Source organism: Heterocephalus glaber, unplaced genomic scaffold, assembly GCF_053883595.1.
Source record: "Heterocephalus glaber isolate CG9 unplaced genomic scaffold, H.glaber_assembly_v1.0 deba00001553, whole genome shotgun sequence".
Lineage (NCBI taxonomy): Eukaryota > Metazoa > Chordata > Mammalia > Rodentia > Bathyergidae > Heterocephalus > Heterocephalus glaber.
Window position 1 is genome coordinate 27,627,560 of NW_028258344.1, and position 27,074 is coordinate 27,654,633.

The following is a 27,074-nucleotide window of genomic DNA, read 5'->3' on the forward strand; positions in this document are numbered from 1 at the left end:
AATATGAAGTCAGTGTTATTAAAATACCAATAGATAAGAAAGGCAAGCAAAACATTCTTTGATTTAAAATTAAACTAATCTTTCACATATATTTCCAAAGAAGAAAGAAAAATCTTCTAAGAGTGACACTTTCTGTTTTATTAATGTGCAAACTACAAGTTAAACATTAAGAACAAAATTTGATAGAGTGATGTATGGCTTCACCAATAAAAATGTGCAAGCAATTACTGGTAAATTATCAGGATAAACTGCCAAAATTTGCAATTTCAATGAAGCCTATATAAATCTTGTCTTATTAATTTATTTGTGAACAGTTTATATTCCTGTAAATGTTAGTGTCATAAAAGACAATGACAAACATAATTTATTATAATTAGACAGATACATAGAGCAAGATTCAGAAGAGGGCACTGATTTAATCCAAGCATTTGAATTTATCATGCATTTCTCACATACATGAGTCACAATTCTCATGTGTCAAAAGTTCAGTGAACACATAATGCTCATGTCAGGTAAGTTTTGAGTAAGTAATTGACCATGTGTACAGAAATTTTTAGCCTTGAAATGAGATTATCATTTAAATGCAAGCATGTTTCTAAGGGACTGTTATTTATTTAATTCAACATGTATTTATTATGAATATTATATGTATGCTATCAGCGGGAAATAATATTAAGAACCATTTCTATCTCTTGAGTTTCTTATCGGGAGAATTAGAAATGAGAAATTTCAGGTACATTATATATAAGATTCAAGTTCCACATCTTTATTTTGTACATAAAAGGATTAAGAAATTTAGTAATTTGTAAAATCAACACAAACAATACATATGATGGGCTATTCATTCATACAGAACCAAAAGTTCACTGAGGAGTAACAAATAATAAGAGTGGTTTCCAGAACAAGATAAATAATATGACTTTTGTGGACATTGAGCAGATTGCTATTCACTTATTGCATCCCACTGTATCTAAAACTGTGGGTAAAAATAACCACAATACAGAAGCAACATGGGATTATATTATACAGATTATTTTGGTTCAGGGATGTAGCTCAGTGGCACCGCACCTGCCTGGCAATGGCAAGGTCCTGAGTTCAATCCCAGTACTAGGGAAAAAAAGAGAGAGAGAGAGATTATTTCGTATTATGGGGAGAACAAATGAATCAAATCAATTTAGCTTTTCCTCTATTTTAGTCGTTTATGTGATCTTCATTTTTTCCAACTGAATAAGCTTTCAGGTATGTACATTTTGTGCTTATTATGCTATTTTCTGGTAACAAAAAGTAGGACGTGAAAATTTTAGGTCCGACAGCATACATGTGAAAGCTTTTGGTGTATATGACCAAAAAATTATAAGTTTATCTTTTACTAAAAAGGTGATATTTCAGTTAAAACTGTAACTGCACTATCCAGCAAGGTAGACACTAGCCTAAATCCTCTGGTGTGCTGTTCTATGCTGGTGTAAATCCTTGCCCCTTTTAAGAATATAACTCAGAAGGAAAAAAAATGGCAAGAGTCAACCTTATGTTTTACTTTGAGCCCTCTTAATTTATGAATCATGTATTTAGCCATGGTGGGGGAAGGAGCACAATGTGTGACATGTCCCATTTATTCTGTGCTCTATCCTTTGCATTCTCCACTAATCCTTTCAAAATAGGGAACATTGATGAGATATGTCAAACTTTCTTTTATTTCTTTCTTGGAAAATCAGAATGCTTTCCCAAGAAAGGAAAGCATACATCAGTTCCGAGTGCTTCATCAAATTATCTAAGGCATTTTGTATAGAGCAAAATTTTTTAAGTTGTGACTTGATACCTTCTCATTTTACAATTTTGCTACTGATCAGTGCTTTGTTTTCTGTTTATTATATCCATCCTCTTCTCTTTCTATACTTGTTGGATGGTTTTTATCACTCTCAGTTACATCCCCCACAACAGCAGTTTTAATATTACCTGCACGAAAAACCTGCTCATCTCCTAAGACAGGAATTATGTAATTTCTAGCTAACCCTCAACACCACCTTACCATTTCCAAAGGTTTATAGAGTTAAGTACTTCTGAGAAATTAAAAGAAGAACAAATGAGAAGTCACTAAGGTTTCAGAATGGTCTGAACACTTCGTGGAACTGAGGTCTATTTTGTACTTCTAATTCTGTCATGGTATGGTATCTTGAAACCACAATTTAGCCTTAGATTCCTTTGGCTTAATATTCTTTTCTACCCCATTTTTCCATAAAGCAGTTTGCTGCCCTCCTCACTTCCTGAAGAATTATATCACTGTTGTAAGTCCTCCTGGAATAGACAGAAAAGAAAATAACAATGCCCATTTTTAAAGATCTCCACCACCACCACCACCACATAGAAGAGCTTTTGTATTCCATATAACTACTGCAAAAAATTAATAAATAAAAATTTTTAAAACATGCCCATGCAAAGAATGCATGTATATGCCAAGAAGATATTTTTGCATGAACATTTCTTAAATAAGGAGTCTGGAATTTCAGCTCATGATAACATCTTCGTGAGAGACCAGACTGATACTTGCAATATTGTATACTAGAAAGTGATTTAAAAATAAAGGGGTATAGAATAAGGGGGAAATTGATGACCAAAAGCAGATTTACATAGTATTTTTTAAATATTATTTATTTTTATTCCAAAGTATAAAGATATAGTTGGATTGTTATTATTTTATAAACACTAAATAGATCATCTTTTTTATCTGACAGGCAAAATTGACTAGATTTGTGATCAGTATAAATATTTCAGCTATTTTAGCAATCAGTCCCTATCACTATAGCTAAATTATATCTTTTCATGATCAACATCAATTGCTAAGCTGCAAAGTTTATATGACTGCTATATTCAAATATTCATATTAGTTAGATAAATATCAGTGAAGTAAGATTATCAATTACAATGATAATCTTGTTTTTCCAATATACTTTTTTATTTCTTGGATTAATGGGCTAATTGTGTAGCTTAATATTTTTAACTAGAAATCAGTTTTAAAGATTTTAACATGATGTGAACCAATATCTTAAAAATAATCAACTCCCTTCTTCCACACTTCTCTCATAAAAAATATGAATAAATATATCAGCATCTATATCCCCCCCAGTTATAATGCTTCTTATAGTTATACTTTAGATTCAGAAAAATTTGGAGAAAAGAAGGCAGTTTATTTGTAAGTGGAATGAAAGTGTTTTAGTGTTCCCTTTCTATCCTACACCTCCAATATGTGTACTAATTATAGTTTCTGGATATTTAAGTGTAACCAAAACTGTGATTGGCTTGTTAGTAAAACTATTTTTCTTCATAGTTTATAATAATTTATCCAGTATCAATGAAACAATACTTATCTGCTGTGAGTGTATCTACAAAAACTCATTGGTAATTGTAATTTAACATATTTTATGTAATACAAATAATATTTTTTAAAACTTCCAAATATTGACAGTAAAGAACTATTATTGAAGTATTGGTAAATATCTAACAGCAGCACTTTGTGTTTCTCTTATCTCTGGCTGTCTTGTCACTCATCTGAACCCTCTCATTTTCTCTTGGAGGTAGAAAAACAAGAGATCTAATAAATACCTAAATTAAAGGACTGAATGAAAGCAAGGACGTGGGTTTCTATAAGCACTGACTCTGAGCACAAATCACAATTGTTCAGGAATTCTGCTTATATTTGTGAACTGAAAATATCTATTCTACACTAACCACCGGTCAGTCTAAAAGTAACAGCTACACATACAAAACATATTTGTGTTTTTCATCATACAATAAGACACTGTGAAGAAATAGTCACAGTTTATACTGAAACTGAACCTTGAAATTTAAACTTTTCTCATTACAAGATAATATACTATTTTTTGAATTCACATAGCTAATCCTTGAGCCAGGCCTGAGTGCTTTCCACCAATCTTCACTCCTAAATATGCCCTCAGGGCCCAGTAAAGAAAGAATCTCTGCCCAAAGAAAATGCATTTCCTAACAGTACACTCCAGGGTTTAGGAAGCAAATACTTTGAAATCTTTGTGATTAAGGCATATAGATTTCTGTATTCATGAAGATATCAAAGTTATTGATTTGGCTTTTGTTGTAAAATTATAAAAATCTATTAAGGCCATTCTAAATACAAAGTCAAAAAGAAAAGTTCTTTATGGAGTCCCTACCCTTGGTCGAATCTGTCCTTTAAGCACAATGCTGATGCTCCAGCCACTGCCTCTGAGCCTGCCATGCTACCTCAACAAGTGCTTCAGATTATGTTGTTTCTTTAACACTTCTTGTTAAGTTTTCTTAGTACTTTTTCATTTTTAGGACAAATTCCCAACACCTGCAACTTAGACAAGAGGTTTGTTTTGGCTCACAGTTTTAGTCCATAGTCAGCTGGGACCACAACAGAAAGAGTATAGCAGAGGGACATGAAGAAAAGGGTGTTCAACTCATGGTAGTCAGGGAGCAGAGAAAAAAAGGGAGGAGCCAGGGACAAGAATACACTTTTCCAACTCACACCTGCAGTGACTCAGCTCCAACCATGCCTCCCTCTCCTAACAGCACATTTAGCTACTGAACTGTTGAATGAATCCATTCATGAGTATAGAGTTCTCATAATCTAATCTCCCTCCAAGCACATAAGACTTGAGGGGAAACGTTTTGATCTAAAACATAACAGTAGTCTGTAATACCACATATGTTTTCAGAATAAATACAATAAAAGGTCTTATTTTTATTTAATAAATCTTGACTTTATCAGTACTTGGGAGTAACATGGTTTTTGTTCACTACTGAATACTAGAGTTTAATAAAAGAATATGCTGTTGCATTTGATATCTACCATTCACTAAAAACATATTGTCCAAGATGTGGCTAGTCCCCAGAAATAATGCAATTTGGTAATGTGATGGTTATTCTCCACTCTCGGCTTGATTGGATAAGTGACAACTAGGGAATTAGTAAAGTACGCTTTGGGTGTGGCATTGAGGTTTTTCAAGAGATTATTGGCATGCTGGCCAGTGAACTACAGGATGAATACCTACTGTGTTTGTTGGTAGCACTGCCCTATAGGCTTATAGCCAAGATGGAACAAAAAGCAGAAGAGGAACAGGTCAGTCTGCACCTCGAACCTTCATTCTGCTTGAGTAGGTGCTTATCTTGCTACTGCCATCACCTGTGACCATCAGACACCAGTTTCTGTAGCTCTTAGATAAGGGTTCATATTAGTGATGCACCAGGGAGCTTCCAGGCGTTCACCTTCAGAGTGGTGCTACATCCTTATTCCCTCTTGTTCTGAGGCTTCAAATTGCCTAGAATGAGCAGCTACTGGATGTTGTGGCTCTCTAGCATACAGATGACCGTTGTGGACTCTCCAGCTTCTAATCCTATAAGCCAATTTAATAAATCCATTTTTATATCTTATATATAATAGTCAATTTTATTTAATCTGTTCCTCTACAGAGTGCTAAACAATACATGTGTTTAAACATGTTAACTTTCCTTTCAAAAAATACAGTCTCAGACATTGGTGGCTAGCATTCAATACTCTATGTCTGTCAATTTTAATTCAGCAGATATTTTTTGAGCATCTAAAGTAGTTTTCCTATGCTTTAAGAGTACATATATTCTAAACATTGCTGCTATTAAATACTTCATTATATACTGTAAGGCACATTTGTACAGAAGCTAATTTGCTTAAATACAGTCAAATTTTCTGGTTAAAAGAGAACTTTAAAAAATTGTAGTTTCCAATTTTATTTTTTACATTATTGGCACCACCCCACAAACTGCTCCTTATTTTGGAACCAGGAAAAAAAGATATAATTTGAACAGCCAAGTTGCTTTGCTGTATAATCCACTCAGCAATAATAAGTACGACTAGCCTTATTAAATTACTACTACAAAAATAGGTCCAATCTCTTACAGGTTATATAAGTTCATGTGGGATTATTAAAAACTATTTCAAATTTTTGTCCCAATTTCATGTTAATATGACCCCCCTCCTTGGGCTGGGGATTTAGCTCAGTGGTTCTAGCTCCTGCCTGGAAAGCACAAGGACCTGGAGTTCAATCCCCGGAACCAAAAACAAACAAACAAACAAATATCACCCCCCCTTTAAGATTATGGTAAAAGCATTTAAAGGCAATAATGGCTTTGCATATAGAAAGTGTGATATAATAATAGTAATAACATATAATAATTAGTGGGACCATGACTAATCTAGATCCATAGTCTTAATAGCTTATCTCTGAAGGAAATATAATCCAAGTTTCAGGTAAAGCACATATTTCTCTCTTTCTTACAATGTTATATATCCTAAAGTTTTTATATATTTTAGGCATATGCTTTACTATTATATAGCAGATATATAGAGATTGATTATTTTTAAGCTAAGTATAAGATATTTGCTTTTGCCTTTGGTATGGTTGAGACACTGAACAGAGCTGGCAACCCCACAGTTCTGTAAGATCAAATGAGGAGCCCAAGGTCCCAAAAAAGAGAGCCTTATTAATCTTATTTTGAGTTGCATCCTTTAAAAAAATTTAGTGGAAGATGTTGGATAAAGTAGGAAAAAAGAGAGAAAACTGACAATATGAATAAATCCACAGGGGATCCAGATATTGAAATTACTGGATATATTCTGTTTTAAAACAGTAATTGATATATCAAATAAAATAGAGAAGCTATAGACATACAGCAAATAATGAGAATATGAGGTATAATTAAAAAAAATTTAGCTAAAATAAATATTTTAGTGGATGAGCTTAATAGCATATTTGAGAAAAATTTAAAAGTTAATGTAAAGTGGAAGATAATTCAGTACATTCACACTTAAGGCAATAATGGAGGTAAGTTGGGACAGAAAATACACAAAGGTAAATGTAGGAGATACACAGAACATGTTAAAAATGCTTAATATAAACTGAAGAAGAAAAACACAAAGAAAAGTGTTTGAAGAAAAACAGCAGATAACTTTCCAAATTTGATTAAATACATTATACACAGATTCAAAAGATATGATGACGCTCTTGCAAAATGAATACATAGATAAGGCATAAGTATGTCATAGCATAGGAGGACCAAAAATAAAAAAGAAAATTTTAAAAACAAGTAGGTATTAACAAATGAACTCATTACTTACAAATAATAGTGACAGAACCAACAGCTGATTTTCTATACACTTGAAGGAAGCAAACAATAATACAATTAAATTTTCAACTGAATATGATTTTGGCATAGAATGCTATTTCCAGAAGAAATTGGCTACACAAGTAAAGGTAAAATAGAAGTCTATTCAGATGTATAAAAGTCAGGGAAACGTATCAGTAATACAAACAGACTAATGAAAATCCTTCAAGAATACTTAAATAGAGGAAAAATGATCATGTGGGAAAGAAAAAATTAAAAGGAAATAAAAGTAAGGAGACGGCATACAATGTGATCTTATGGATCACAGATTATTTCAAAATAATGTTAATACTTTATAAGCATTTTTTAAAATGAAAAAATAAATTGACAACCACAGTATATCAAGTGAAAACTTGAATTAAACGATTTTAAAGTCCTAGCAAGATAAGTATTAAAATTTAAATTATACTTCAATAAACCAAAATACATAAAACAATTTCTTATGTAAATATTCAGATATTATTTTAAAAATATGAAAGATGAGAACATGAATATTAAAAAAATTTTATCAAATGAATGCAAAAGAGAGAAAAGGAAAATTAAAGCAAAGCAAAAAGTCAGATGGCAGATTTAGATGCAATTTGATGAATAATTAAATTAAAGAGGCCAGTTAAAAAAATAACAATTGTGACCGCCATCAGTGCCAAGGAGCAGAGCTGTGCCCTGCACAGAAAAGGTGAACATTCCAGGCAACTATATTACCACCCCCAGTGCCAAGGAGCACAGCTGCCCCCAGCACAGAGGAGGTGAACCATCTGGGCCACCATACCACCACGTGTAAGCACCAAGGAGGTGAGCTGCATGGATGGCAGCAGCACACCCAACCCCCCAACCCCACTGAAATGAGAAGACATGTAAACGAGTCTCAAGACCAGACTCCCAGATAACCTAAAGCAACACCAAAGGGAAACAAGATGGAATAATTTGAAACTTAACCACCAGGACTCCCTGAACTGGCAACAAAAGAGGATCTGGAGAAAATAAAATCAGAAATAATTTCACAGATGACAGCAGAGACTGGGCTCATGTCTACAAGACAAGATTAATAAATCTAGAGAAGACACAGATAAAAAGTAGAGGAACATGATGGAATCCCAACATAGGAAACAAATAGAATCCATAAAACAGATGCAAACAAATTTCCAAGAGATTAAAAACTCCATTGAAAGGTTATATAGCAGAATGAGCCAATGTGAAGACAGAATTTCAGATATAGAAGATAAGAATAGTGTCCAGGAAAAGGAAAATTGCTTTAAAATAGAAAGGGACCATGAGAAATCAATCCAAGAGCTGCTAGACAATGCAAAGAAGAATAACATAAGACTGATCAGAGTCAATGAAGAAGCAGGAGAGAGTGAAGATGACATTAAAAAAACGTTCACAGAAGTGAAGGCAGAAAACTTTCCAAGCAGGGGAAAAGAACTTCAAATACAGATAAGTGATGCATATAGGACTCCAACTAGCCATAATCAAAAAAAAAAAAATCTACACATAGGCATATAATAGTTAAGATTCCAGAAACCCAACAGAAGAACAAAATTCTACAAGGTGTTAGAGAAAAGAAACAAATCACATACAAAGGAAAGCCCATCAGAATCACAGCAGATTTCTCAACACAAACCATTAAGGCAAGAAGGACTTGGAGCGATTTATTCCAAGCCCTAAAGGAAAACAGCCTCCAACCAAGATTGATGTACCCTGCAAAGCTATCTTTCAAAATTGATGGAGAAATAAGATACTTTCATGACAAAGAGCACCTTAGGAACTTCGTGAATACAAAACCAGCACTCCAAAAGATTTTAGACAATATCCTAGGAAAAGACAATGAGGATCACAAGCTCAGGAAGCCCAGTGGAATAAATCCATCGGGCACAACAAGAAACTAAACACAAAGGGGGTGAGTCCAACAAAAAGAAAGAGTCATGACAGTGATGAGTCAATAAGTATCAGTTATAACCATCAATTTTCATGGTCTCAATTCACCAATCAAAAGAAATAGACTGGCAGAATGGATCAAGAAGCAAGATCCAACAATATGCTGCATACAAGAAACAAACTTAATTCAAAAAGAAACTCATAGACTGAAAGTTAAAGGGTAAAAAGCAATACTCCATGTGATGGGAACTTGATAAAAAGCAGGAGTAACTGTCCTCTTTGCAGATCAAGGGGATTTCAAAGCAACACTGATTAAGGAGACAAAGAAGGACACTACATCTTTCTAACGGGAACAATCCAACAGGAAGAGATGACTATAATAAATATCTATGCACCAAACACTAGTGTGTCCAACTATATGACAAATAATAATGGACATGAAAAATAAAATAACCATTAATACAATAGTAGTGGGGGGACCTCAATACCCCACTGTCACAAATAGATCAACTAGACAAAAAATAAGTAATGAAATACTAGAACTCAATCAAACTCTTGAACAAATGAACTTAAAAGATGTTTACAGAGTGTTCCACCCCACAAAAGCAGAATAGGCATTCTTTTCAGTTGCACATGTCTTGATCTCCAACATAGACCACATACTCTCGCATAGAACACGATTAAGTAAGTACAAAAGAATTGAAGTTATCCCCTGTATACTATCACACCAGAGTGGAATGAAATTGAATCAGTAGCAAAAGAAACTGCAAGAATTTCATAAACACTTGGAAATTGAACAACACATTTCTGAATAAACAATGGGTCACAGAGGAAATTAAAGAAGAAATCAGACAGTCCCTACAACTAAATGACAATGACAATACAACATTTCAGAATCTATGGGACACAATGAAAGCAGTCTTAAAAGGAAAATTCAAATCAGCAAATACACATATTAGGAAAACAGAATGAGCCCCATTAAACAATCTGATGCTGAACCTCAAGCTTCTAGAAAAAGAAGAACAGGACAAACCCAAAGCTCACAGAAGGGAGGAAACTATAAAGATCAGAGAAGAAATTAATGCAATGGAGACTAAGAGAATGATACAAAACAAATCAATGAAGCCAAGAGTTTGTTCTATGAAACAATAAACAAAATTGACAAATCCATAGTCAACCTTATCAGAAAAAGGAAAGAAAAGGCCCAAATCCATGCAATTAGGAATGAAAAGGATGAAATTACAATGGACCTAGCAGAAATCCAGAGGATCATCAATACCTACTTCGAGAACCTATAGTCCAATAATATTGAAAACAAAAGAAATGGACAGATCTGTAGATACGTATGAATTAACAAAGGTGAACGAAGAAGACCTAAAAATTCTAAACAATCTAATACGAATCAATAAAATTGAAAATGTAAATAATCTTACCACCTAAAGAGCCAGAGATTTAGCTCAGTGGTTCTGTTGCCTGCCTCAAAAGCACAAGGTCCCAAGTTTGATCCATGGCACCAAACAAACAAACAAAAAACTTACCAACTGAGAAAAGCCTGGGTCCTTATGGCTTCACTGCTGAATTCTACAAGACATTTACAGAGCAAATACTGCCACTATTGCTTAAACTTGTCAATGATATTGAAAGGGAAGCAATACTTCAGAATTCATTCCAGGAAGCAAGCAACACCTTGATCCCCACAGCAGAGAAATACCCAACTGAAAAAGAGGACTATAGGCCTATCTCACTAATGAACATTAATATAAAAATCCTTAACAAGATACTGGCAAATAGAATGCGGAAGATCATCAAGAAGATCATACACACTGACCAAGTAGGATTCATCCCAGCGATGCACGGATGGTTCAACATAAGCAAATCAACTAATGTAATACACTATATCAATGGAGCCAAGGACAAAAACCATGTGATCATGGCAATAGATGCAGAAAAGGCATTTGAAAAAGTCCAACAGACATTTATAATAAAAATCATACAAAAATTTGGAATATATGTTCTCTATCTCAATCTGAAAAAGCCATCTATGACAACCAACAGCCAATATCACACCAAATTGTCAAAAATTGAACTTCTTCACAGTAAAATCAGGAGCAAGACAAGAATATCCACTATCACCACTCCTGTTCAACATAGTTTGGGGAACATTAGCTATGGCAATTAGACAAGAGAAAGAAAGAAAAGGAATAAAGATAGGAAATGAAGTAGTCAAATTGTCATTATTTGCACATGACATGATACTCTATATAGAAGACCCCAAGAACTCCACAAAAGTCTTCTAGACTTAATAACCAAATTCAGTAAAGTAGTTGGATACAAAGTCAACACACAAAAATCAAGACCTTTCCTCTATGCAAACAACAGACTCACTGAGAGAGAAATAGGGCAAATAATTGCTTTCAAAATAGCATCAAAAACCCTGAAATAACTAGGAATCAACCTAACAAAAGAAATCAAAGTACTCTTCTCTGAAAACTATAGCACTCTGAAAAGAGAGATTGAAGAAAATATCAGAAAATGGAAAGACATCCCTTGCTCCTGGGTAGGAAGACTCAACGTAGTGAAAATGGCCATACTTCCAAAACTGCTATATAGATTCAATGTAATCCCATTAACATTCCAGCAGCATACTTCACAGACCTTGAGAAAACAATCCAAAAATTCATTTGGAACCAGGAGAGACCTAGAATAGCAAAAGCAATTCTAGGCAACAAAGACATGGCAGTGGGAATCACAACCCCGAACTTGAAACTATACTACAAAGCTTCTGTGATAAAAACAGCATGGTACTGGCAAAGAAATGGACCTGAGGACCAGTAGAAAATATTAGAAGATGCAGAAACAACTCCAGACACCCTCAGCCACCTCACCTTTGACAAAGGAGCCAAACACCCTCACTGGAGGAAAGATAGCCTCTTTAATAAATGGTGCTGGAAAAATTGGGTTTCAACTTGACAAAGATTAAAATTAGACCTATATCTGTCACCATGAACTTAACTAAAATCAAAATAGATTAAAGATCTAAATATTAAAAGAGAAATGCTAAACCAGCTGGAACAGAGGTTAGGTAGAACTCTTTTGCAGGAAAAGATTTTATGAACAAAACCTCAATTGCCTGAGAACTAGCACAAAAAATCAACAAGTGGGATCTCTTCTTATGAAAAAGCTTCTGCACAGCAAGAGAAACCACGAACAGTGTGAAGAGACAACCCACAATGTGGGAAAAAAATTCACCTGCTTTTCCTCAGACAAAGGTCTACTATCTAGAATCTATAAAGAACTTTAAAAAATTAGACCTCCCAAATTTAAACACCCAATCCAAAAATGGGCATCTGAAATGAACAGACATTTCTGAGATAAAGTAGTAGAAATAGCAAATAAACATATGAAAAAAATGTTCAACATCACTGGTCATAAAAGAGATGCAAATGAAAACAATGGTGAGATTCTACCTCACCTCAGAAAGAGTGGCTGCTATCATGAAATCATCCAATGACAAATGCTAGCGGGGGTGTGGGGAAAGAGGAACCCTGCTCCACTGCTGGTGGGAGTGTAGACTGGTGAACCACTGTGGAAATCAGTATGGATATACCTCAAACAACTAGGACTGGAAGTCCCATTTGATGCAACTATTTCCCTGGTGGGTATCTTCCCCAAATAATTGAAAGAATCTTACCACAGTATTATATGTGCACCCGTGTTCATAGCAGCACAGTTGCTAATAACTAAAACTTGGGAGCAGCCCAAATACCCATCAACTGGAGACTGGATAATGAAAATTTGGTCTTGTTATAAAAAGGAGTACTACTCAAGCATAAAAAATGAGAAATTAGACATATTTATAGCTAAATGGATGCACATTGAGGCAATACTCTTAAGTGAAATAAATAGGACACAATGTGTAAATATGGAATAGTTTCTCTAGTGTGAGAAACTGAAAGTGTAAATAAGGACTAAAAGGTATAACAGACAATGTGAAATAGGAAGAAAAGGGGCAAAGGGGAAGGGGAAATGGGAAGAGTTGGGGACAGAAAAGAAGGGAATGTAATTTATATGAGAAAAAGTAAAATTGGAAACAAATTCTTTTTCATAGGGAGGGATGGAGGTGTTGAAGGGAGGGCAGGGGAAAAGGGAAAAATAAGAACCAAGGGAAATTATGTAAAGGTGCAAATTTCCAATGATGAATGTCATTATATTGTATGCCCAAAATGTACCAATAAAATTAATTTTAAATAAAGAATTAAAAGAATTATACCACAGTGATATATGTGCACCCATGTTCATAGCAGCACAATTCGTGACAGCTAAAAGTTGGAAACATCCCAATTGCCCATCAACTGGAGATTGGATAAAGAAAATAAATTGGAGTACTACTCAGCCATAAAGAATGAGAAACTAGAGACATCTATAGCTAAATGTATGCACATTGAGGTCATACTCTTAAGTGAAATAAATAGTACAAACATGTAAATACCAAATAGTACCTCTGGTGTGAGAAACTGAAAGTGTAAATAAGGAGCAAAATGTATAATAGGTTATGTGAAATAGGTAGAAAAGGTCCAATGGGAAAGTGGAATTGGGTGGGGTAGGGGAAAGAAAGAAGAGTAAGGAATAAATATGAGAAAAGAAAACACCGGAAACAAAGACTTTGTAAATAGGGAGGGGTGGATGGGTTGAACGGAAGGCAGGGGAATTGGGAAAAAAATAAGAACCAAGATATATCATGTAAAGGTAAAATTTCCCAATGATGAATGTCCTCATATTGTATACCTAAAATGTACCAATAAAATTAATGAATAAAAATTAAAAAGTGGAGCATAGTTGAGGCAGTTAACTTGAAATTTCCCCTTGAAGATAATATTGGGACCCTAGCCCTTTCCCACTTCTCACTCTTTTTGCTTCCCTGCATTTGAGGGGTGAGCACCTTCCCCACCACGTGTTTCCACCAGGATTTGCAGCCATGCCACAGGCCCAAAACAATAACACTGACTGGACATGGACTGAAACTTCTGAAACTTTGACCAAAAATAAACCTTTCCTTCTTGGAAGTTGAGTATTTCAGGTATTTTGTTGTAGTAAGAGAAAACTGACAGACACGCTTTATAAACACAAATATTTCACCCATTTGGAATATATCATACTTAAAATATATGTGCAAAATAAATAAAAATAACTGCAAAAAGTATAATTTTTATGTCATCTCCAGATGCAGACATATATCTCCCTACAAGGATCATATTTCTTGCCCTTCAAGAATCAAGATTCATATTTATCCATGTCACAAATGACAGAATTTCAATTTACAGGACATTATACTGAGTAATATAAGCCTATCACAAAGGAACAAATACCAAATGATCTCATTAATATAAGGTATCTCAAAAATCATAAGAGAATAAAATGCTTATTACTAAAGGATGGAGGGTGGGGATGATTGGGGAAAAGTTAAAACATTTCAGATAGACAGGAACAATAAGCTCTGGTGCTTTATTTATTAAACAGAATGATGTCTACAGCTAATAATAATATATTGTGCATTTCAAAATAGCTAAATAAGTTGATTTTAATTTTTCTCACCACTAAAAAGAATAAGTATTTGAAGTGATGGCTACATTAATTAGCCCAATTTGATTATTATGTAATGTTGTAATGTATACATGACTCAAAACATCACATTATACTCCATAAACATTATTATTAAGATTGTATAATCAATGTTTACATCAATTAAATATATAAAACATAGCAAAAAAGAGTCAAAACCTAAAATTTCCTGGCAGGTAACGGTTTAGAGATAAATACAACAAAAGTAAATATGGAGTTACTGCATATAAAGGAACCAAGCATAGGAAAAATTTAATAATTTTAGCATAACTTATGTTGGTCTCTTCTAAAAAATTCAGCATTATCTCTGTTACATATAATCTTGACTCTTGATGAACCATGCTTGAAAGCCTATTAGGAACGTTCTACAAAAGTTTAATGGTGTATACAAAGATTCTGTTTCCAATCATCTAGTGTCTGAGAAGAAACATCATCCAGTACCCACAAGAATATATACCTATTGCATTTTTCATATTTTTAAAAAATTCTTAACTCATTCCTATATCTAGGAAGCCTAATACCATGGTTTATTTAATTTTGCTGCTACAGCCCTTTGATTTCTTTTTTTAACAAGAGGTAGCAAGAAAAGCTAATATTTCTGTCAGTTTCATTCTACACTATTTATAATATTCAATTTTATTTTACAACAACATCATGAATGCAGTATCACTAACCTATAGTAGAGCTGAGAAAACTGAGCCAGCAAAAGTTAAATAAATATTGGCTAAATAATCTCTGAATTAAACACTAAGCACAATATGGAGAACAATGAGAAAGATGTGCAGATCAAGTGGATATCAAATCAACAATGATTAGGAGAGAAAAAGAAGGACACTACATCCTTCTAAAGGGAACAATCCCACAGGAAGAAACGACAATCATAAGTATATATGCACCAAACTCTAATGTGCCCAACTATATAAAACAAATACGAACAGGAAAAGTCAAATAAGCATTAATACATCTGTAGTGGGGAACCTCAATACCCTACTGTCACAAATAGATAGATCAACTAGAAAAAAAAAAGTAATAAAATACTAGAACTCAATCAAACTCTTGAAGAAATGAACTTAACAGATGTTTACAGTCTTTCAACCCACAAAATCAGAATACACATTCTTTTCAGCTGCACACAGATCATTGTCCAAAGTAGACCACATACTCACTCATTGAACATGATTAAGTAAGTGCAAAGGCATTGAAGTTATCTACTGTATATTATCAGACCATAGTGCGATGAAATTGGAGATAAATAGCAAAAGAAATCACAAAAATTTCATAAACATATGGAAATTGAACAACACACTTCTGAATAACCAATGGATCACAGAGGGAATTAAAGAAGAAATCAGACAGTTCCTTCAATTAAATGACAATGACAATACAACATATTGGAATCTATGGGACACAATGAAAGCAGTTTTGTGAGGGAAATTCATAGCAGTGAATACTCAAATTAGGAAAACAGAGTGAGTCCAATTAAACATCATGATGCCGAACTTCAAACTTCTAGAAAAAGAAGAGTAGGACAACCCCAAAGCTAATAAAAGGGAGGAAATTAAAAAGATCAAAGCAGAAATCAATGCAATGGAGAGTAAGAGAACTATACAAAAAATTGATGAAGCCAAGAGCTGGTTCTTTGAAAGAATAAACAAAATTGACAAACCCTTAGCCAACCTTATCAGAAAAAGGAAAGAAAAGGCCCAAATCCATGCAAGGTTAGGTAGAACTCTTGAAGACATTGTGTAGGAAAAGATTTTATGAACAAAACCTCAGTTGCCCAAGAAGTAACACAAGCAATCAACAAGTGGGATCTCTTCTTATTAAAAAGCTTCTGCGCTGCAAGAGAATCCACCTACTGTGTGAAGAGATAACCCACAATGTTGGAAAATATCTTCACCTACTGTTCCTTAGACAAAGATCTATCTAGAATATATAAAGAACTTAAAAAAAATCAGACCTACCAAATTTAAAGACCCAATCCAAAAATGGGCATCTGAAATGAACAGACATTTCTGAGACAAAGAAGTAAAAATAGCAAATAAATATATGAAAAAATGCTCAACATCATTGGTCATAAGAGAGATGAAGGTGAAAACAACACTGAGATTCCACCTCACCCCAGAAAGAATGGCTGCTATCAAGAAATCAACCAATAACAAATGCTGGCAGGGCTGTGGGGAAAGAGGAACCCTACTCCACTGCTGGTGGGAGTGTAGACTGGGGCAACCACTATGGAAATCAGTATGGAGATACCTCAAAGAACTAGGACTGGAAGTCCCATTTGACCCAGCTATTCCCCTGCTGGCTGTCTTCTCCAAAGAATTAAAAGAGTCATACCATAGTGATATATGTGCACCCATGTTCATAGCAGCACAATTTGTAATAGCTAAATTTTGGAAACAACCCAATTGACCATCTACTGGAAACTGGAGAAAGATGTAGTTTTTTTTTTTTATAAAAGGGAGTACTACTCAGCCATAAAGAATGGGAAATTAGAGATATTTATAGCTAAATGGATGCACATTGATGTGATAGTCTTAAGTGAAATAAATAGGACACACATGTGTAAATACCGAATAGTTTCTCTTGTGTGAGAAACTGAAAGTGTAAATAAGGACTAAAAGGTATAATAGATAACATGAAATAGGAAGAAAAGGGGCAAAGGGGAAGGGGAAATGGGGGGGTAGGGAAGATCAAAGAAGGGAATGGAATTAATGTAAGAGAAATGAAATGGAAACAAAGTCTCCGTAAATAGGGAGGAATGGAGGGATTGAAGGGAGGGCAGGGGAAGGGGGAAAAATAAGAACCAAGAGAGACTATGTAAATGTGCAAATTTCCAATGATGAATGTCATTATATTGTATACCTAAAATGTACCAATATAATAATACTTTTAAAATAAACTGTAAAATGTGCACTTTTTTAATATAAAATTTTTACTGACCAGTGCCATACACTTTTAAGTCAATCGATAAATTTAGAAAATCTAGTGGAAATTATAGAAATTTCTTTACACATGAATTAACTACAATAATTTTAATTGTAAACAGCAATTTATAAACTCATTTTATTATCATTAGGATACTTGATAATTCTAGAATCTAGTTTCCTGTAAGGCAAAATTGTGCTTCAGTTAATAATTATATGAAAGTCACATCTAAGAAAATACTATCTCCTCTTCATGAGACCAAGGTATGCATCTTGAGACATAGTATCTGTACATGAATTATGCATATTAAAGTAATTTTGCCTATTAGTCATGTCTGTAGCATGGATCCAATAATTTTAATTACCCAGAGATAAAATTAAATCCATACAACATCAGTTTCCTGAAAATGTGCTCAATTCTCTCTCTGGGTTGGTGTATCTTTTTCTCTCTCATATCTAGCATCTCAATGTACATGAAAGTCCACATTAAACTGGGATTATTGCTCTGAGCTTTTTCTTGCTTTCTTAGTGTCCCTAAGCAGAAATACCATCATTATAGTGTAGTGAGAAGAACATGACCTTCGAGCTACACATACTTTTCTGTCATTAAGATTACTTTATTCTGCCAAATTTCATTTTCATTGTTTATAATTACTAGCCAAATACATATATAGTATCATTCAGTATATATTCAGTTAGTAGTATATGCACACCACTTTATACATAAAAGCCCTTAAATATGGGGACAGTTGTCCTCAGGGTAATTTTGTTACTTTTTCTGTTACCCAACAATTTTTTTAACCTATCTTTTATTCATAATTTTATGTGTTTTGATTTTGAGGATTAGCTCTAGGCAGCTTTAACTATATTTTTAAGAAATCAGTATGGAAAGTGTAAAGGTAAAGACTAAAAGGTATAACAGATAATGTGAAATAGGAAGAAAAGGTACAAAGGGGAAGGGAAAATGGGAAGGGTAGACAAAAAGAAAGAAGGAAATGGAATTAATATGAGAAAAAAATGGAAACAAAGTCTTTGTAGATAGGGAGGGATGGAGGGGTTGAAGGAAGGGCAGGGGAATGGGGAAAAAATAAGAACCAAAATGGATTATGTAAAGGTGCAATTTTCCAATGATGAATGTCATTATATTGTATACCTTAAATGTAACAATATAATTAATTTAAAAAATCAGTATGAACTTGTTGGCCTTGTAACAAAAAAATATATAATATGATTTAAACTTGCTGACATGGATCTAATTGGCCCAACTCCTGCCACTTCATTTTATTATTCACAAATCATACATATTGCTTTCATTACAGATGATTTTCAAGATGGACTATGGTTTCTTTACTGTTTTGTTCTGGGGGTTCTAAGTCTCCATTTTAAATCATTATTCATTATTTTCAGGTTTGAAAAACACTTTTCCAGTAATAGATTCATAACTAAAAATATAAAATGTCACCAAAGGAAATACTATATTAAAATTAGAATTCATTCCAAGAAAGAAAGCTCTACTTTGTGAAATAAGTATTATTTGTCCCTATTCTAGAGTTTTAAGAAAAAGGAAAGCATACATGCATCTTGATAATGCAGGAAAAACTTGGAACAAAAATTTAACACCTATGCTAAACAGAAAGTTCAGTAAAGAGGAAAAGTTTGTTATGATTAAGTCTTCTTCTCAGAAAATGATGCCGAATATTATACTTAATGTAAAGCAGTGTATTTAAAGTCAGGAACAAGATGACAGTCACTACTTGATATTGTTCTGAAAGGCAAACCCCACGCTATAAGGTAAAACATCAGAAGATAGTATAAAGATAGAAAGTACATTGCTATTACTTACAAGTTATGTAACTGTATAGGTAGACAATCAAGGAAATCCAACCAGAAAGGATTAAATGTAAGAAGAGATTTAAGATTTACATTAAAAAAAAAAGTTTTCTTGTATCAATAAAACAGATTTTTTAAAGTAATTGGAAAAAGTCAAATCATAACAAGTGAGAGCATGAACAATTGGAATATTCCTCATGCATATAAAAATATTAAGAGTAAAGTTAAGCATACTTGAGTAGAGAAATTCTATGTTCCTGCTTGAGATGATGCAATTTAACAGACCAAACCCAAATCGTACTGACATGTCAAATGTGACTTTTAATCCTGACAATGTTAACTTCATTGGAAGAAGAAATGCCTAGCAGATTAGTCGGACATGCACCTGAGTGTATCTGGGTGTGTCCTGGATTCATGGTGTTGGGAACCTTATTTTGTCCATCATCAGTTCCTCTCTGTCACTGCTCTCCTTCTCTGATTCTCAGGTATTGTCTCTTCAGCATCCTTCTGCCCTGCTCTCTCTGCCTTGGAAACACCAGATCACGGACTGAAGCCATGAATAAATTAAACCTCTCTTCCTTTAAGTTGTGGTTGTTGGGCATTCTCAACAATGAGAAAGCTGACAAATACATCAACCAAAATTTGCTCTTAACTCTGCCTCACAACTTCCAAACCTCAAAAAAACAGAATTTTCACACTTGCGTAGTAGGACATTCAAGGATTGTTTATATTATAAAAAAATTAAAAGACAACCAGAAATGATCCATTGACATCAACAATGCAATGGTAAAAGTGGATCTTAAATCACTGATTAATACATTATTGATGTGTGTGTAGTAACAAGTTGACTCAGTGGTATGGGGTGTCTACACTCAGTCATCACAAAGGAAGGGTCCTGAGGGACACTCTCTAAACCCTGGAATATTGTGTCCTATAAAAATGTCATTTTTTTACGTAGGAACTTTGGACAATGACAGATTGTGCTAATAATGTGGAATATGATTTGCAATGTAGGCTACAAGGCATCAGCTTGACCTCTGAAGGGGGTGGAGTTTCCCTGGTTAGGTACATTGTTCATGCTATTACACACCTTTGCTGATAGAAGTAAGTGTAATTCATGCACCTTCAACAGGAAAGGTCAATGGGAAACATTCCTGGTCTCTCCTAGATATTATCATGTATACCTTTTAATTTTACTCTGCATCCTTATATCATAATGAACCGTTACCATGAGTTCAGTGGTTTTAGTAGTTCTGAGAATCCTGTTAGTGAATTATTTGATCTCAAGAGTAGTGTTGAGGGTTTCCCAATCTGTAACATGTTTCCCAATGAGACTATACTTATATAATACGTTTAAAGTTTTTAAACAATGTAGACATATACACACATAAACACACATGCATATACAGAGAGAAAGGGTTTCAACAAAAGGATTAGCCTTTCATCAAACTATTGTTTTCTGAATTGTCTTAAAATTATTTGAACAGTTTATATAAAGTATATTTTCTACAAAGCACAAACATATATTTTTCATGCCTTGTTCCCCCACCACTAATGTGACATCACAGTTCTTGAGGTAGCATGGTAGTGATTAGTCATGAATAAATTTGATCCTAGCTCTTAACATAAATTTTGCTCATTATATTACTTTACTTTGACTTCTTTATTTATAAAACACATAATTCTAGGGATTTATTTTTCTTATAGTTCAATTAATTGCTACATAAGACATCAGAACAATGTCTTTTAGCATTAACTGAAACAATTAATTTCAATTTTTAATTTTTCTTTAAAATAACTTTGACTGGTTTCAGCATATCTTTTTGGCCCAAAATGAATATTGAATAGGCATCTTTCCTAAATAACTGCAAATATTAGTGTACTTTATGTTAGAAGTAAAATGATTATGTATAACATTTTAAAATGACAAAATATTTCCTTTAAAAATTTCTTCATTGTTTTAGGAGTTTAATGTAGCATAAAAGAAAGCTTAAATGACCTTAAATTTTATTTCTTACTAACATTTTTCTGTTTGTATGCTGATAGGAACAACAGCCTATTTTCCAAATTTATGTAATAATAATATTTTACCATAGTTGTTTTGGACTCTTTCTACTTCTAATAAGAATTTCCCAAAAAAATAATAATTTCCCTTTCAGTAACTATCTCTCATTATTTTTATTTCTGTATCATTCTCTTTCTACATTTGGAGAACATTTTCAAGTTCATCACCTCTTTAGTGATCACTTTTCATAGGTCAGTAATATCCAATAAATCCTCTAATGTTGATTTTTGATTATTCTTATAATTTTGTTTTTAAATCTGTTTCACCTTCATTTTAATCTCAGTTAATGAACTGGCAATTTGTAATCTTCACTATATTTCATAGCTTTAACTTTTCCATAGCATTTGCTTTTTACTTCTGTTGCATCTCATTTATGCTGAAGAACTATAAAATGTGTAGATAATAGGTATTGAGTTAGGAAGACCACACTTTGGGCTCTTCTTCAATCAATGCTTACACAGATGTTACTACTTAAGCCTGCATTCCTGGAGAAATTTTGCCAGAAATCTTGCCCATCTGCTGACTCAAAATGCTGTGGTCAGTCATTAAAATACTTTTTTCATTTTTCTGTCCTTCTACATATGTTAATTGATAACTGATTCAGGCTAAGAATTAAACTAAGAAGATATCATGTTAGGAGATGTCTCCTTTAAATCATTTCTAATATAATAAATATATACTTAACACACAATAAATGAGATGAATAATAAGTTATCATTTTAAGCCTTAAAATATATAAACATAATTAAGCCTTAAAGTAATGAGGAAAGAGTCAAAGAAGTCAACGTTCCTTTGCAGACTGTAATTGAATCGAACAAACTTAATGATAACAAAATTATATAGGGGTCCACGTTTGCAACCTCTTAGCATCTTGTATTGCCAAAGAATGCTCAAAGGAAGAAAGGAAGCAGAAGGAGGTTGAACTAATTAGAGTGTGTTCTAATTTCTATGTTGATGTTTCAGCACAACCATCTAGCTAATCAATAACAGTCCATGTGAATGCCTACAGTTTTATGTTGCCTTAAAAATCTCACTGAATTTTCAAAGACACATTTAACATTCTTGTAGATTGCTACTGACCTTGTTAATTTGCAGCAGACTATCTCTAATACATTTATTTAAAAGTTTTCACCATTAAAAAGTGGCAATATAAATATCTGGGACTTCAGAATACACAAGAAGTGCCTTGTGTAGCTGGCCTTGACACTTAAGTTTTTGTTTCCTGGATGACCCTTGGCATTGACACAGCAGCATTTGGTTTTGAAACTTTCTTCCTACAGAAGTATCTGGTATTGAGCTCAGTGTTTTGCTTTTATTGCCTAGTAACTGGTATATATCCATCTTTCTTTTGAGGTAGGCATAAACCAAGTAATTCCCTATGTTTCAAAGCAAATTGATACTGTTCATCAGCTAGGAATTCTGTGTACTTTCCATATCTCAAGGGCTATCGTTAAAATTTGTACAGACCAACACACTATGTTTAGCTTTGAGTTTTAACACAGTGTTCAGAGAGAACTTTGGTAAAATTCCCCATATGGGACTAAAAAGACAAGAGAAATCCTGCCATCCACGAGTGTTCACCACTTAATTAATTTCCTCTTCCCTTTTCAGAAAAAGTAAGTTAAAATGTGAAACTGCATACTATAGTAGACCTTAGAAGAGAAACTTTAAAGCCAGGAAAATTCAGTCATAACCCCACTTCCTTTGCTTATTAGATGAGTGATATTCTACAAGATATTTTAACTTGTAGCAGAAATTAGAACAGACCTCATAAGATAGCTCTGAGGGTTATATGACTTCATTAGAATAATTACACTTGCAAAACTTTTGTGAGAAATTGCTTCCTTTAAAAACTCTGCCTGCTTAAATTTATGGAATAGACAGGAATGTGCTGCCTGGAGTATGTCAGATAAAGTCAAGTCTTCCTGGATGCTATCTATGTGCTCTAGTTTTGTAAAATAAGACCACTAAAAGGAGTGAGTATATTTACACCTTGAAGCTGTTGTCCAGTGCTAAGCAGAAACCAGAGTCTGCCCTCTCTGTGAAAATGTGCAATAGCAAAATTAAAAAGTAAATGCCAATAAAATCATCAAAGACCCTCTATTGTAATGGCTGTTTAAAAAGTAATGTTTCAAACACAGGTGAAATTAGTGTGGATAATAATGAGTGATCATTAATTTTTCATTCATAAACATTTACTACGCACCTACTCTGAACTGATCCTTGCTGTAGGCACGAGGAATATAAGAGTGAACAGAGAAGTTATCCTAGCCTTCTAGAATTTACATTGTAGTGCCAGGAGAGAGTTAGCTTATACGATATTTAAATAATAACCAATACTGTACATTGGTAAGTAAACACACACACACACACACACACACACACACACACATAGAAGGTAATAAATTGTATACTTAAAGTAAAAAAGTGCAACAGATTGAGGAGGTAAGTGAAATTAGGAGGGCTGGTAAATGGGATACAATTTAAACATGGTCACTATAGTCCTCATGGAGGGACAAATTATGAGAAGAAATTTCCAAGAATGTTTTAATATCATTTTAGATAACGAATACAGCAAGCAAAAACTTTTTGTGATCTCAAAATTCTCCCAAATGTCTTGAGTGGATCAAGCCTAGAGAAGTAAATAAACTTTGATTGTGACAAAGACCTAAAACATTCAGATAAGTGTTGATAATATGACCATTAGAAAATTACAGTAGTTTTACCCATTCTAGTTATCAGACTTTGACAAGAACTGTCATATGTGGTCTTTCCAAGTCTGATTTCTATTTGTTCCTCATTCTATGTAGAAAGATATTGTTTAGACTATATGGAGTTCTCTAAAAGGTTAATGGAAATGTGACAAACACATTTTTTCAGAGTTAACTTAGGCACATATTTATACTTAGCCAATAATGTAGTGCCTATGGTTGAAGCTTAGACATGAGTGCTAGACTTCAGTGAAGTAACAGATCCTTCTAATGGATCTATTCCTTCTACTGATTGCTTTTGTGACTTATTATCACGTAGAAATGTTCTTTTAAGTGTTTATCAAAGCTTTATTCTTACTTGCCAATCAAAAGCTTGAACAAATTTCCCTGGGAGTGAGTTTTATCAACTGACTGTTATTTGAATTGTTCCTCACACTATAGACTACAACAAGCAAAATTCTGCTTCTTCACTCATCTATGAATAGATAAGTTCTGCATCAGCTATTTCTATGAATTAGAAATGCAGAATTCTGCATCCTTAGTAGATCCAGGAGAGCGTGACCACTTTGTACTAATGTCAGACAGAATTTTGACAGCTACATCTAGCACATAAGCAGGGAAGAAAATGAGAAAATTCTTCTGCTATAAAAAAATAAGAATAATAAAATATCTACCTTAAAGTATTATGGTGAGAATTAAATTAAATAAAGCTCATAAAATTTAGGGGAGTGCCTAATATGTGACTAAAGATTTTAAAATGTTTTGCCAAATTCTCCTTCAGCCACACTCAAATAAAACTCGTGTTTGGAAAAAATATTTATTTATTTATTTATGTTTGGTACCGGGGATCGAACTTGGGTTCTTGCGCTTGCACAGCAGGCGTGTTTGGAAAATTAGATCTGGATATTTCTAGTATCTGATCTGTTATACATAATATAGACTCAATAGTGAGCATCTCCCTTAGGCGGTTACAGGATACTTCAGGTGGGCCCAATATTCATTCTGTAATCATTCCTGAAAGACAAGGGCCTTAATAAAAATGACTACAGAGAAACAAACCAATGAATGTCACATACTAATAAATATAAAAATTATAAAAAGGAAAAATAGAAAAAGAAATGTCATTTCAAGCTTAGTAGCGAACTGAAATTAAAGGAATTAGAAAATAGTTTGCAGCTATTTTTTCCTTAAACAAAAAGCAGAACAAGTGTAGCCAGGAAAACAGTAGTTGGCAAAATCAGAATTGGTCATTGAAAGTAGGATGGAATCTCACACATTGAAAATCTTTAAGAGACTGTCTCCCTCCTTATCTGGGTGGCTTAGGTAAAGCCCAGCTGTGGATGGAAAAATGGATTCATACCTCTTGCTTGTTGCTTCTGTGATTCCACAGATGATTTTTAGTGCCAGCATTCAAGAGCAAAATGAGAAGGTATTAAAATTTTTCATGGAAAAAGATGAATTCTGCCTTCTACATCCATTAAAAATTTATCCAAAAGGTAGCTGAAGATTCTGGAATGGTATATATGTCCAATTTACATTTTGGTTTCTGAAATTATAAATTCTCATTACTAGTTACAAGTGAATAAAAATTCACCAAGAAATAAATTTGCTAGCCTAACTGGTTCTTTAGGAATAAGAAATATTCTTTCAGATGTTAGTATATTATAGGAATAGCTATAATACAGTAAAATACAGTGTACCGTTATGTAGTTTAACTTTATATAGAGAGCAGCATACTTATTTTTTCTGTTTTAAAAGTTTAAATAGCTTCTCTTCATAGAAAATGTCTTGTGAGTAGCAATGAACCATAGCCACCTCTAAGTTTTTTAATTTAATTGCCTGCTCTGTGGAGCATTTGACCTGTTGTTTCTTCTCTTCATTCTCCAAAATATCTTCTATTTGGGCAATATTACTATTTATGCAAAGAATATCCCAGTGGATGAAGAGAGAAATCTTTAAAAAGAGAGCAATATAATATCCATCAGTTAATTGGCTTCTTTTTAATAGAAGAAGAACAGTTTAATTCAACCAGAATATTATAGTTAAAAAAAGGGCTGGAAAACATTTATGATTGACAAAATACTCTTTGTATTCAAATAAATCACAACACATGATCAAGGTCTTAGTGTATTGAATATAATTAGGTTTATGATTTAAACAAGGATTTTGCTTATCAGAGGTTATTCTCATCTTATTTTTTAAATTCTGATAATATTAAAATATTTACATTATGTTTTTATTTTAGGCATTTGAAAGTTATCCCAACATGTTCTTATTTTAACTTACTAATAGTCAAACCAAAGAAAAATCTGTCAGGCCTGATACTTACCTTCTGCCTTCATTGAAAATAGCCAGCAGCATATTCGGTTCTGCTTCTTCTTTATTTGCAATAATTGAGGACTTTCTCAAAGGAATAGTTTTCTTTTCCTCAAACTGGTATGCTTTACTCCAAAAAAAATTAGTATGACTAAGCCTAATTTGCTTTCTGATAAGTTTATGTCCACTCCAACTCCACTTTATAATCCCTAGGAACCCCCACTAAAAATGATCTCCCCTAGTAGTACAGATATTTATAGTCAACTTCTATAGCCTCCTGAGTTAATTCCTCAAAAAATATACATATTGTTATTTTAAATTTTTATTAAGTCAATTCCTCTATACACTTAACATGTGTTGTTCTTCCCTTATTTCTTTCTGAATTTTCATTTTATTTTCTTTCAGGCCCAAGAAATTGGTGAAATGTAAGTTACCTCCATGGAGCTGTGCAGAAAGTTTAATGACCCTCCAATTCTTCCCTGAAGTAGTGGCTCCCCACCACCTCCTTTCAGGGTCTATGATAATATACCAAGAATTCAA

At 33.5% G+C, this 27,074-nt stretch overlaps 1 long non-coding RNA gene across 2 annotated transcripts; it reads right to left on the minus strand.

Annotated features, from left to right (window-relative positions):
• Positions 1 to 753: 753 nt before the first annotated feature.
• LOC147824175 (uncharacterized) lies at positions 754 to 27,074 on the minus strand. Of its 2 annotated transcripts, none has more exons than XR_015442775.1 (3): positions 26,969 to 27,074; positions 25,579 to 25,764; positions 754 to 1,107 (listed from the first exon to the last, which is right to left on the minus strand). It is a non-coding gene; the product is annotated as an uncharacterized LOC147824175 (long non-coding RNA). The 2 variants fall into 2 exon arrangements; XR_015442774.1 differs by having other exon boundaries at positions 26,548 to 27,074.